The 13,465-nt window shown below is 36.4% G+C and overlaps 2 protein-coding genes across 2 annotated transcripts in view; one reads left to right on the top strand and one right to left on the bottom strand.

Annotated features, from left to right (window-relative positions):
- Positions 1-13,465, bottom strand: part of LOC134810959 (insulin-induced gene 2 protein-like) — a 74,992-nt gene that overhangs the window by 12,025 nt on the left and 49,502 nt on the right. The gene's annotated exons all lie outside the window — the stretch shown is intronic.
- LOC134810948 (arrestin domain-containing protein A-like) overlaps positions 265-13,465 on the top strand; it is a gene marked incomplete in the record, with an annotated part of 117,171 nt that continues 103,970 nt past the window's right edge. The window contains 1 exon segment of the mRNA XM_063817646.1: positions 265-393.

Raw genomic sequence — 13,465 nt, 5'->3', positions numbered from 1 at the left:
AGTGTTTATGGAACAGTGTTGAAGAATAAATTACGTCCAAATATGGGCAAATTACATATGACAAACGATTTGATTTCAGTTTTAAAGTCAATACTTTTCCTAACCTTAGCTCCATCGTACCTGTGAAACCTTTGTATGGAATATTTGTTGGTAAACTTTATTTTCAATTGAGGTGATAAGTTAACCAAACCATGTGATAGATATATATGTATATATCATCATGATATAATATAGCACGTTATTATTAGTCCAAACTACTTTAGGTGATGTGAAGCGAAGCTACAATCTACTTTGGATGAGTGCGGCAGTGAACACAAAATCAAATCAGAGCGTGATGCTTTAGCTTACACTGTGCATGTCTAATGTGACTGTGGCTCTTCAACATACAGACCTGGTAAGTCATTCTTAATTGTAACCCTACTTAATGATTGAGGTATTTTGACTGAGCAATTTCATACTTTTGCACAGTGGCGTAACGAAGGGCCCCGCTGACCCCGCTGTGCAAGGGGGCGCCGTCTTAGGGGGGCGCCAAATCGTCGTTTGAATGTGAGACAATTTCGAAAACTTAACTAAAGTACTAGCAAAACTGCGCATTTTGCTCTAGATACACACTTTTTTAGAGATTTTACCGGTGTATCCTCTGAAATCACCTAATTTGTTCAATTTTAGGGAGGGGCACCAAAGGGGAGGGGGCGCCAACAGGGGGCACCTTTTCGATTGGGGTGCTGGAATTTTGATTTGGGTCGGAGGAAGCTCACAGCAGAAATCTTAACAAAACGAAAAGTTGTATTTTCAAAACTCTGTCCCATTTTCAGATTTGAAAATTTGTGAACCCACAATTGACAGATTGGATGAAATTTTTGCCCACAAACCAATTAGTCAGTTAATTAATGATGATATGAAACCAAATTGAGGTACTGGTAGTCATAATTTCGAAAAGAATTGAAAAATCATACTGTCCCATACTCTGTCCCATTTTCGGTTTTTGAAGCTGAAATTTCCAGGGCCGAAATTTTACAGTTTTGACCGAATTTCTGACCCGCAACCAATTAGTCAGTCAACTATAGATAGCAAATGACACGATTGGGGTGCTGGAATTTTGATTTGGGTCGGAGGAAGCTCACAGCAGAAATCTTAACAAAACGAAAAGTTGTATTTTCAAAACTCTGTCCCATTTTCAGATTTGAAAATTTGTGAACCCACAATTGACAGATTGGATGAAATTTTTGCCCACAAACCAATTAGTCAGTTAATTAATGATGATATGAAACCAAATTGAGGTACTGGTAGTCATAATTTCGAAAAGAATTGAAAAATCATACTGTCCCATACTCTGTCCCATTTTCGGTTTTTGAAGCTGAAATTTCCAGGGCCGAAATTTTACAGTTTTGACCGAATTTCTGACCCGCAACCAATTAGTCAGTCAACTATAGATAGCAAATGACACGATTGGGGTGCTGGAATTTTGATTTGGGTGGGAGGAAGCTCACAGCAGAAATCTTAACAAAACGAAAAGTTGTATTTTCAAAACTCTGTCCCATTTTCAGATTTGAAAATTTGTGAACCCACAATTGACAGATTGGATGAAATTTTTGCCCACAAACCAATTAGTCAGTTAATTAATGATGATATGAAACCAAATTGAGGTACTGGTAGTCATAATTTCGAAAAGAATTGAAAAATCATACTGTCCCATACTCTGTCCCATTTTCGGTTTTTGAAGCTGAAATTTCCAGGGCCGAAATTTTACAGTTTTGACCGAATTTCTGACCCGCAACCAATTAGTCAGTCAACTATAGATAGCAAATGACACGATTGGGGTGCTGGAATTTTGATTTGGGTCAGGAGGAAGCTCACAGCAGAAATCTTAACAAAACGAAAAGTTGTATTTTCAAAACTCTGTCCCATTTTCAGATTTGAAAATTTGTGAACCCACAATTGACAGATTGGATGAAATTTTTGCCCACAAACCAATTAGTCAGTTAATTAATGATGATATGAAACCAAATTGAGGTACTGGTAGTCATAATTTCGAAAAGAATTGAAAAATCATACTGTCCCATACTCTGTCCCATTTTCGGTTTTTGAAGCTGAAATTTCCAGGGCCGAAATTTTACAGTTTTGACCGAATTTCTGACCCGCAACCAATTAGTCAGTCAACTATAGATAGCAAATGACACGATTGGGGTGCTGGAATTTTGATTTGGGTCGGAGGAAGCTCACAGCAGAAATCTTAACAAAACGAAAAGTTGTATTTTCAAAACTCTGTCCCATTTTCAGATTTGAAAATTTGTGAACCCACAATTGACAGATTGGATGAAATTTTTGCCCACGAACTAATTAGTCAGTTAATTAATGATGATATGAAACCAAATTGAGGTACTGGTAGTCATAATTTCGAAAAGAATTGAAAAATCATACTGTCCCATACTCTGTCCCATTTTCGGTTTTTGAAGCTGAAATTTCCAGGGCCGAAATTTTACAGTTTTGACCGAATTTCTGACCCGCAACCAATTAGTCAGTCAACTATAGATAGCAAATGACACGTATGGGGTGCTGGAATTTTGATTTGGGTCGGAGGAAGCTCACAGCAGAAATCTTAACAAAACGAAAAGTTGTATTTTCAAAACTCTGTCCCATTTTCAGATTTGAAAATTTGTGAACCCACAATTGACAGATTGGATGAAATTTTTGCCCACAAACCAATTAGTCAGTTAATTAATGATGATATGAAACCAAATTGAGGTACTGGTAGTCATAATTTCGAAAAGAATTGAAAAATCATACTGTCCCATACTCTGTCCCATTTTCGGTTTTTGAAGCTGAAATTTCCAGGGCCGAAATTTTACAGTTTTGACCGAATTTCTGACCCGCAACCAATTAGTCAGTCAACTATAGATAGCAAATGACACGATTGGGGTGCTGGAATTTTGATTTGGGTCGGAGGAAGCTCACAGCAGAAATCTTAACAAAACGAAAAGTTGTATTTTCAAAACTCTGTCCCATTTTCAGATTTGAAAATTTGTGAACCCACAATTGACAGATTGGATGAAATTTTTGCCCACAAACCAATTAGTCAGTTAATTAATGATGATATGAAACCAAATTGAGGTACTGGTAGTCATAATTTCGAAAAGAATTGAAAAATCATACTGTCCCATACTCTGTCCCATTTTCGGTTTTTGAAGCTGAAATTTCCAGGGCCGAAATTTTACAGTTTTGACCGAATTTCTGACCCGCAACCAATTAGTCAGTCAACTATAGATAGCAAATGACACGATTGGGGTGCTGGAATTTTGATTTGGGTCGGAGGAAGCTCACAGCAGAAATCTTAACAAAACGAAAAGTTGTATTTTCAAAACTCTGTCCCATTTTCAGATTTGAAAATTTGTGAACCCACAATTGACAGATTGGATGAAATTTTTGCCCACAAACCAATTAGTCAGTTAATTAATGATGATATGAAACCAAATTGAGGTACTGGTAGTCATAATTTCGAAAAGAATTGAAAAATCATACTGTCCCATACTCTGTCCCATTTTCGGTTTTTGAAGCTGAAATTTCCAGGGCCGAAATTTTACAGTTTTGACCGAATTTCTGACCCGCAACCAATTAGTCAGTCAACTATAGATAGCAAATGACACGATTGGGGTGCTGGAATTTTGATTTGGGTCGGAGGAAGCTCACAGCAGAAATCTTAACAAAACGAAAAGTTGTATTTTCAAAACTCTGTCCCATTTTCAGATTTGAAAATTTGTGAACCCACAATTGACAGATTGGATGAAATTTTTGCCCACAAACCAATTAGTCAGTTAATTAATGATGATATGAAACCAAATTGAGGTACTGGTAGTCATAATTTCGAAAAGAATTGAAAAATCATACTGTCCCATACTCTGTCCCATTTTCGGTTTTTGAAGCTGAAATTTCCAGGGCCGAAATTTTACAGTTTTGACCGAATTTCTGACCCGCAACCAATTAGTCAGTCAACTATAGATAGCAAATGACACGATTGGGGTGCTGGAATTTTGATTTGGGTCGGAGGAAGCTCACAGCAGAAATCTTAACAAAACGAAAAGTTGTATTTTCAAAACTCTGTCCCATTTTCAGATTTGAAAATTTGTGAACCCACAATTGACAGATTGGATGAAATTTTTGCCCACAAACCAATTAGTCAGTTAATTAATGATGATATGAAACCAAATTGAGGTACTGGTAGTCATAATTTCGAAAAGAATTGAAAAATCATACTGTCCCATACTCTGTCCCATTTTCGGTTTTTGAAGCTGAAATTTCCAGGGCCGAAATTTTACAGTTTTGACCGAATTTCTGACCCGCAACCAATTAGTCAGTCAACTATAGATAGCAAATGACACGATTGGGGTGCTGGAATTTTGATTTGGGTCGGAGGAAGCTCACAGCAGAAATCTTAACAAAACGAAAAGTTGTATTTTCAAAACTCTGTCCCATTTTCAGATTTGAAAATTTGTGAACCCACAATTGACAGATTGGATGAAATTTTTGCCCACAAACCAATTAGTCAGTTAATTAATGATGATATGAAACCAAATTGAGGTACTGGTAGTCATAATTTCGAAAAGAATTGAAAAATCATACTGTCCCATACTCTGTCCCATTTTCGGTTTTTGAAGCTGAAATTTCCAGGGCCGAAATTTTACAGTTTTGACCGAATTTCTGACCCGCAACCAATTAGTCAGTCAACTATAGATAGCAAATGACACGATTGGGGTGCTGGAATTTTGATTTGGGTCGGAGGAAGCTCACAGCAGAAATCTTAACAAAACGAAAAGTTGTATTTTCAAAACTCTGTCCCATTTTCAGATTTGAAAATTTGTGAACCCACAATTGACAGATTGGATGAAATTTTTGCCCACAAACCAATTAGTCAGTTAATTAATGATGATATGAAACCAAATTGAGGTACTGGTAGTCATAATTTCGAAAAGAATTGAAAAATCATACTGTCCCATACTCTGTCCCATTTTCGGTTTTTGAAGCTGAAATTTCCAGGGCCGAAATTTTACAGTTTTGACCGAATTTCTGACCCGCAACCAATTAGTCAGTCAACTATAGATAGCAAATGACACGATTGGGGTGCTGGAATTTTGATTTGGGTCGGAGGAAGCTCACAGCAGAAATCTTAACAAAACGAAAAGTTGTATTTTCAAAACTCTGTCCCATTTTCAGATTTGAAAATTTGTGAACCCACAATTGACAGATTGGATGAAATTTTTGCCCACAAACCAATTAGTCAGTTAATTAATGATGATATGAAACCAAATTGAGGTACTGGTAGTCATAATTTCGAAAAGAATTGAAAAATCATACTGTCCCATACTCTGTCCCATTTTCGGTTTTTGAAGCTGAAATTTCCAGGGCCGAAATTTTACAGTTTTGACCGAATTTCTGACCCGCAACCAATTAGTCAGTCAACTATAGATAGCAAATGACACGATTGGGGTGCTGGAATTTTGATTTGGGTCGGAGGAAGCTCACAGCAGAAATCTTAACAAAACGAAAAGTTGTATTTTCAAAACTCTGTCCCATTTTCAGATTTGAAAATTTGTGAACCCACAATTGACAGATTGGATGAAATTTTTGCCCACAAACCAATTAGTCAGTTAATTAATGATGATATGAAACCAAATTGAGGTACTGGTAGTCATAATTTCGAAAAGAATTGAAAAATCATACTGTCCCATACTCTGTCCCATTTTCGGTTTTTGAAGCTGAAATTTCCAGGGCCGAAATTTTACAGTTTTGACCGAATTTCTGACCCGCAACCAATTAGTCAGTCAACTATAGATAGCAAATGACACGATTGGGGTGCTGGAATTTTGATTTGGGTCGGAGGAAGCTCACAGCAGAAATCTTAACAAAACGAAAAGTTGTATTTTCAAAACTCTGTCCCATTTTCAGATTTGAAAATTTGTGAACCCACAATTGACAGATTGGATGAAATTTTTGCCCACAAACCAATTAGTCAGTTAATTAATGATGATATGAAACCAAATTGAGGTACTGGTAGTCATAATTTCGAAAAGAATTGAAAAATCATACTGTCCCATACTCTGTCCCATTTTCGGTTTTTGAAGCTGAAATTTCCAGGGCCGAAATTTTACAGTTTTGACCGAATTTCTGACCCGCAACCAATTAGTCAGTCAACTATAGATAGCAAATGACACGATTGGGGTGCTGGAATTTTGATTTGGGTCGGAGGAAGCTCACAGCAGAAATCTTAACAAAACGAAAAGTTGTATTTTCAAAACTCTGTCCCATTTTCAGATTTGAAAATTTGTGAACCCACAATTGACAGATTGGATGAAATTTTTGCCCACAAACCAATTAGTCAGTTAATTAATGATGATATGAAACCAAATTGAGGTACTGGTAGTCATAATTTCGAAAAGAATTGAAAAATCATACTGTCCCATACTCTGTCCCATTTTCGGTTTTTGAAGCTGAAATTTCCAGGGCCGAAATTTTACAGTTTTGACCGAATTTCTGACCCGCAACCAATTAGTCAGTCAACTATAGATAGCAAATGACACGATTGGGGTGCTGGAATTTTGATTTGGGTCGGAGGAAGCTCACAGCAGAAATCTTAACAAAACGAAAAGTTGTATTTTCAAAACTCTGTCCCATTTTCAGATTTGAAAATTTGTGAACCCACAATTGACAGATTGGATGAAATTTTTGCCCACAAACCAATTAGTCAGTTAATTAATGATGATATGAAACCAAATTGAGGTACTGGTAGTCATAATTTCGAAAAGAATTGAAAAATCATACTGTCCCATACTCTGTCCCATTTTCGGTTTTTGAAGCTGAAATTTCCAGGGCCGAAATTTTACAGTTTTGACCGAATTTCTGACCCGCAACCAATTAGTCAGTCAACTATAGATAGCAAATGACACGATTGGGGTGCTGGAATTTTGATTTGGGTCGGAGGAAGCTCACAGCAGAAATCTTAACAAAACGAAAAGTTGTATTTTCAAAACTCTGTCCCATTTTCAGATTTGAAAATTTGTGAACCCACAATTGACAGATTGGATGAAATTTTTGCCCACAAACCAATTAGTCAGTTAATTAATGATGATATGAAACCAAATTGAGGTACTGGTAGTCATAATTTCGAAAAGAATTGAAAAATCATACTGTCCCATACTCTGTCCCATTTTCGGTTTTTGAAGCTGAAATTTCCAGGGCCGAAATTTTACAGTTTTGACCGAATTTCTGACCCGCAACCAATTAGTCAGTCAACTATAGATAGCAAATGACACGATTGGGGTGCTGGAATTTTGATTTGGGTCGGAGGAAGCTCACAGCAGAAATCTTAACAAAACGAAAAGTTGTATTTTCAAAACTCTGTCCCATTTTCAGATTTGAAAATTTGTGAACCCACAATTGACAGATTGGATGAAATTTTTGCCCACAAACCAATTAGTCAGTTAATTAATGATGATATGAAACCAAATTGAGGTACTGGTAGTCATAATTTCGAAAAGAATTGAAAAATCATACTGTCCCATACTCTGTCCCATTTTCGGTTTTTGAAGCTGAAATTTCCAGGGCCGAAATTTTACAGTTTTGACCGAATTTCTGACCCGCAACCAATTAGTCAGTCAACTATAGATAGCAAATGACACGATTGGGGTGCTGGAATTTTGATTTGGGTCGGAGGAAGCTCACAGCAGAAATCTTAACAAAACGAAAAGTTGTATTTTCAAAACTCTGTCCCATTTTCAGATTTGAAAATTTGTGAACCCACAATTGACAGATTGGATGAAATTTTTGCCCACAAACCAATTAGTCAGTTAATTAATGATGATATGAAACCAAATTGAGGTACTGGTAGTCATAATTTCGAAAAGAATTGAAAAATCATACTGTCCCATACTCTGTCCCATTTTCGGTTTTTGAAGCTGAAATTTCCAGGGCCGAAATTTTACAGTTTTGACCGAATTTCTGACCCGCAACCAATTAGTCAGTCAACTATAGATAGCAAATGACACGATTGGGGTGCTGGAATTTTGATTTGGGTCGGAGGAAGCTCACAGCAGAAATCTTAACAAAACGAAAAGTTGTATTTTCAAAACTCTGTCCCATTTTCAGATTTGAAAATTTGTGAACCCACAATTGACAGATTGGATGAAATTTTTGCCCACAAACCAATTAGTCAGTTAATTAATGATGATATGAAACCAAATTGAGGTACTGGTAGTCATAATTTCGAAAAGAATTGAAAAATCATACTGTCCCATACTCTGTCCCATTTTCGGTTTTTGAAGCTGAAATTTCCAGGGCCGAAATTTTACAGTTTTGACCGAATTTCTGACCCGCAACCAATTAGTCAGTCAACTATAGATAGCAAATGACACGATTGGGGTGCTGGAATTTTGATTTGGGTCGGAGGAAGCTCACAGCAGAAATCTTAACAAAACGAAAAGTTGTATTTTCAAAACTCTGTCCCATTTTCAGATTTGAAAATTTGTGAACCCACAATTGACAGATTGGATGAAATTTTTGCCCACAAACCAATTAGTCAGTTAATTAATGATGATATGAAACCAAATTGAGGTACTGGTAGTCATAATTTCGAAAAGAATTGAAAAATCATACTGTCCCATACTCTGTCCCATTTTCGGTTTTTGAAGCTGAAATTTCCAGGGCCGAAATTTTACAGTTTTGACCGAATTTCTGACCCGCAACCAATTAGTCAGTCAACTATAGATAGCAAATGACACGATTGGGGTGCTGGAATTTTGATTTGGGTCGGAGGAAGCTCACAGCAGAAATCTTAACAAAACGAAAAGTTGTATTTTCAAAACTCTGTCCCATTTTCAGATTTGAAAATTTGTGAACCCACAATTGACAGATTGGATGAAATTTTTGCCCACAAACCAATTAGTCAGTTAATTAATGATGATATGAAACCAAATTGAGGTACTGGTAGTCATAATTTCGAAAAGAATTGAAAAATCATACTGTCCCATACTCTGTCCCATTTTCGGTTTTTGAAGCTGAAATTTCCAGGGCCGAAATTTTACAGTTTTGACCGAATTTCTGACCCGCAACCAATTAGTCAGTCAACTATAGATAGCAAATGACACGATTGGGGTGCTGGAATTTTGATTTGGGTCGGAGGAAGCTCACAGCAGAAATCTTAACAAAACGAAAAGTTGTATTTTCAAAACTCTGTCCCATTTTCAGATTTGAAAATTTGTGAACCCACAATTGACAGATTGGATGAAATTTTTGCCCACAAACCAATTAGTCAGTTAATTAATGATGATATGAAACCAAATTGAGGTACTGGTAGTCATAATTTCGAAAAGAATTGAAAAATCATACTGTCCCATACTCTGTCCCATTTTCGGTTTTTGAAGCTGAAATTTCCAGGGCCGAAATTTTACAGTTTTGACCGAATTTCTGACCCGCAACCAATTAGTCAGTCAACTATAGATAGCAAATGACACGATTGGGGTGCTGGAATTTTGATTTGGGTCGGAGGAAGCTCACAGCAGAAATCTTAACAAAACGAAAAGTTGTATTTTCAAAACTCTGTCCCATTTTCAGATTTGAAAATTTGTGAACCCACAATTGACAGATTGGATGAAATTTTTGCTCACGAACTAATTAGTCAGTTAATTAATGATGATATGAAACCAAATTGAGGTACTGGTAGTCATAATTTCGAAAAGAATTGAAAAATCATACTGTCCCATACTCTGTCCCATACTCTGTCCCATTTGAGGCGCCATTCGGGGCGCCAACAGGCAACGTTACGCCACTGCTTTTGCACCGTTTTAACTGCAACAGTGTTTTCGAATGAGCAGGAATATACTATGTATTTCAGCTGCGATAGTGAAATTCCGGCCGTAGGCTTGGGTTACATTAGTTTATACTATAATTTATAAAAGTTTCAAATCAAAAACTTCTAAATTATGGTATCCACGTAATATGAGAATGATATGCGTTAATGTTTTTGGAAATTCAAGCATCTGAATGTTTTGAAAGCAGTCCCTTCAGATGATTTAAAAAATTTAAGCAGACAGATATATGCTCTGGATGAAATAAAATAAGAAAAAGAATAAAGAACACAATGGGGACTGGTTTTCAATGAAGAGAATAGAATTGATTTTATTCTTGGTATCTAAACATAAATAATTTTTTTATTAGGAAAGTAAGTACTGCATACAATCAACAATAATTATTATATATCATGTAGGACTATGATAACACAAGAGCTCAGCCCAAGTGAACCAAACTGATCGCACGACCAATAACCATATTCTTTGCAACATAGAACCAAATTTAAAGCTCTTTAAAATAGTGGAATAGTAATTGTCATTAAATAAACACCCGCAAAGGAGGGGAGGGTTTAGAATGCCAAAAATCTGGCTCACAAAATAAGGTGAGCGATCCCTTATTCCCTAAGGTATTATGATAAAACACCATGTCTTTGCAACTAGAGAATTACAAGAAATACTACCAATGGTCCATAGGTCAGACCCATATGTTAGCCAATCAGAACATTGTTATTTTATCTTGGCCAGTAATATCCTGTTTAAATCTGACAAGTCAATAAGCTAAATTCAGGTTTGAATCTAAAATAGAACAATGGCTTATGGAGTAAGGATGACTCATTCCGGAAGAAAGATTACAGGACAGCTTAAAAACACATTCAGTGCGGGTTGTGGAGCTGGGAGTGAGGCAAAATAATTGCATGCTTACTTCACTGTCAGTGGCCTGCAGATAAAGTAAGTCAATTATCTTGAATATATGCATATATTAATCAGTAACCACCTTGCACTAGCTTTTTCTTTTTTTTGCTGCCCATATGAGCCACACAAAACATCATATTTTCGCATATGTTGGTTTGATTTCATTTTAAGCTATAGAAGATGTTTTTGGTTGAGTTCATACTAAACATGAACATATTGGCGTGCAGTGCCCTGAACAGAGGGAGTAATATTCACTGTTATTTAATATATGTTTTAAAATTGGTCATTGGAACCGCCTGCACCGTTCCAGTTTTCATCTTAAAAATGATCGTTGATATTTCATGACATCACATCCAGTTAGCTGTGACTAAAAAAAAATCGTTACGGGGGCCCTAATCAAGTTAATGATTAGATGAATTAGTATTAGTAAACACTCACCGTATGGGTTTTTTTACAGTGATCGTTAGTGATAGTGGGTTTGTCATGAATCCCGGCAGGCACTGGCCGACTTTGCGAGGGTCAATCAAAGCAAGAATATGCCATCGAGGTACTGCTATGTTATTCATTGTTTTAATTATCATTTATTACTCGAATCTGCTGCTTGATTAATGTTTTATTAAATTTGATCGTTAAATAGATTTTTCCACAGCAAAAAAATCCTGCTTTTTCTTTATTTTTCAATCGACCAGTTACAACATGCAACAGAGAAAGATCTTATCTGCCTGGCGAACAACATCACTGGAAAAATATACATGTAGCCAAGGAGTCGATAAGGTTTTCTAAACTTGTGGCTGTAGTTGAGGGTTACAATAAAAAGGGCCCGGGATGAGGCCGAAAAACGAAAGTTTTACTTATTTTAGTTACTTATTCGTTGTCACCCCAGTGGAAATTATATAGAGCTTGGCCCGCCGAGCTAACAAAATTCACCTTGATCAGATTTTGATCCGGTTTTTTCTTCATTGGGTTCGTCTCCAGTATCTATTATCAAGAATAGGCAAAAACTAACAAAAGTGCCATTTACCCCCCCCCCTCTGGCTAATTGTGACTCACCGGCAGGGCTAACTATTCAGAAGAAGTTAAACTGTCGAGGAGCGATCCCTGGTTCGTGCTTAAGCAAACCCATACCCGTGGAGGTATTTCTTCAAGTTTTTATGTGGTGCCGGAGTTTCTACGTCCTCTCTTAGTTTTGGAATCTTGTAAAAGAACTCTCCCAATGGTAAGATATAAAGATGCACGAGCCTCGGTTAGTCCTAATTTATTTATAGGATCGTGTGATAGGCTCTCTCTTTTGCTAATGAATCAATAATTTTAGTATTCATTGGTAGATTGGGAGACCTAGATGAACTTGTTATCGGTTTATAAGAAGTGATTTAAGTAGTAGAAATTGCAAATGGACAACTTGCTGAATTGAACGAAATTAGAGATATAATATAAAGCTGCATCAACAATGTTGGGAAAATCTTTTTCCAAGGTACAGTCTACCGCATTAAGGTAATTTTAAGTATCATTTGTTGTCGGTAAGATCCTGTTTTATACTAATAATAATCTCTCATTGTTGTCTCCAAAGGTACAATACTCAATAAAAGCAGTGCTGGAAAAGGACGAAGTATCATAGGACAGGAAGCAGTTACAGCCGTTTCTCATTCATTCCACTCCAGAACAAAACGGAAACACAACGCAAAGCAAGACATACCGAACAGAAAAAAACATTCGGTGTTTTCCCAGAGCTATAGTCCTGTTAGTGTGCAAGAGAATAAATGATGCTACAGACACGACGATGTTTTAGGATTAACGTTAGAGGTCAGTTAAACAAAACACATTTTAGTTTCCCAATATCTGTTATCAACATTCCATTACTGGGCATAATGTTATCTGTTCTTGTGGAACATCGATCGTTATAAAATTGACTGGTACGTTATATATTAGTTCAATCGGCAAAAGTACATTTCAGTTTTTTACACTCTATGCAATCTAACCATATCCTGGTATACCACAAAGTGACCAAAGTAATTATAAGTTGACCGTTTCATATCAATCACAACATGACCGCTTTGGTATGTAAGAACATTTTGCAGTGCTGTCGTAAAGCTGAAGGTATTTAGCAAACAGTCCTCAAAGGAATATACGCACCAAGGTAGGAAAACATACAAGTATCCATGTAACAGTTAGTAACCAAAGGTTAGGAAACATACAATAATGGGAATCCCGTTCCAATATACCTCTAAGATATCTAATCATAGGTTAAAGTTGCACTTTGATGACTAGTCGTACTGCAGTAAAGAAAACATGAATTTTTATTTGGCTTAATTGGCTTTTTAAAATAATCATGACAACTTTGTACAAAAATTGAAAAAGGTAGAGCAAACATTTTCTGAAAGGTAACTGGCTATCCCGTGAGTGTAATGAAACTTTCACTTTTAATAAGAAGGTTAATTTTTCCCAAAGATTTGGAATAATTGTAATTTCGTTAAGTTCTCTCTGATTTTTTATCATGTCAAGTATGTAATTATATTTTAAAGACCAAACGTAATATTTTATGACTAAATTATGAGTTCTCGGGTATTCCATTGTGCACCGATCGTTAATAATTCCCATCAACTTCAAATAGCTGTCTAAGGCAAAAAAGGTTTGAGCCATCGATGGTATTGGAGCCAAAGACTGTATCCGGCATGTCGAAGAAGTAACCTGGATAGTTGACGAGTGAAAGTGATTTCCTT

This window comes from Bolinopsis microptera, chromosome 1, assembly GCF_026151205.1.
Source record: "Bolinopsis microptera isolate Bmic1 chromosome 1, MBARI_Bmic_1.0, whole genome shotgun sequence".
Classification (NCBI taxonomy): domain Eukaryota; kingdom Metazoa; phylum Ctenophora; class Tentaculata; order Lobata; family Bolinopsidae; genus Bolinopsis; species Bolinopsis microptera.
This window is presented reverse-complemented; position numbering and strand designations above follow the sequence as displayed.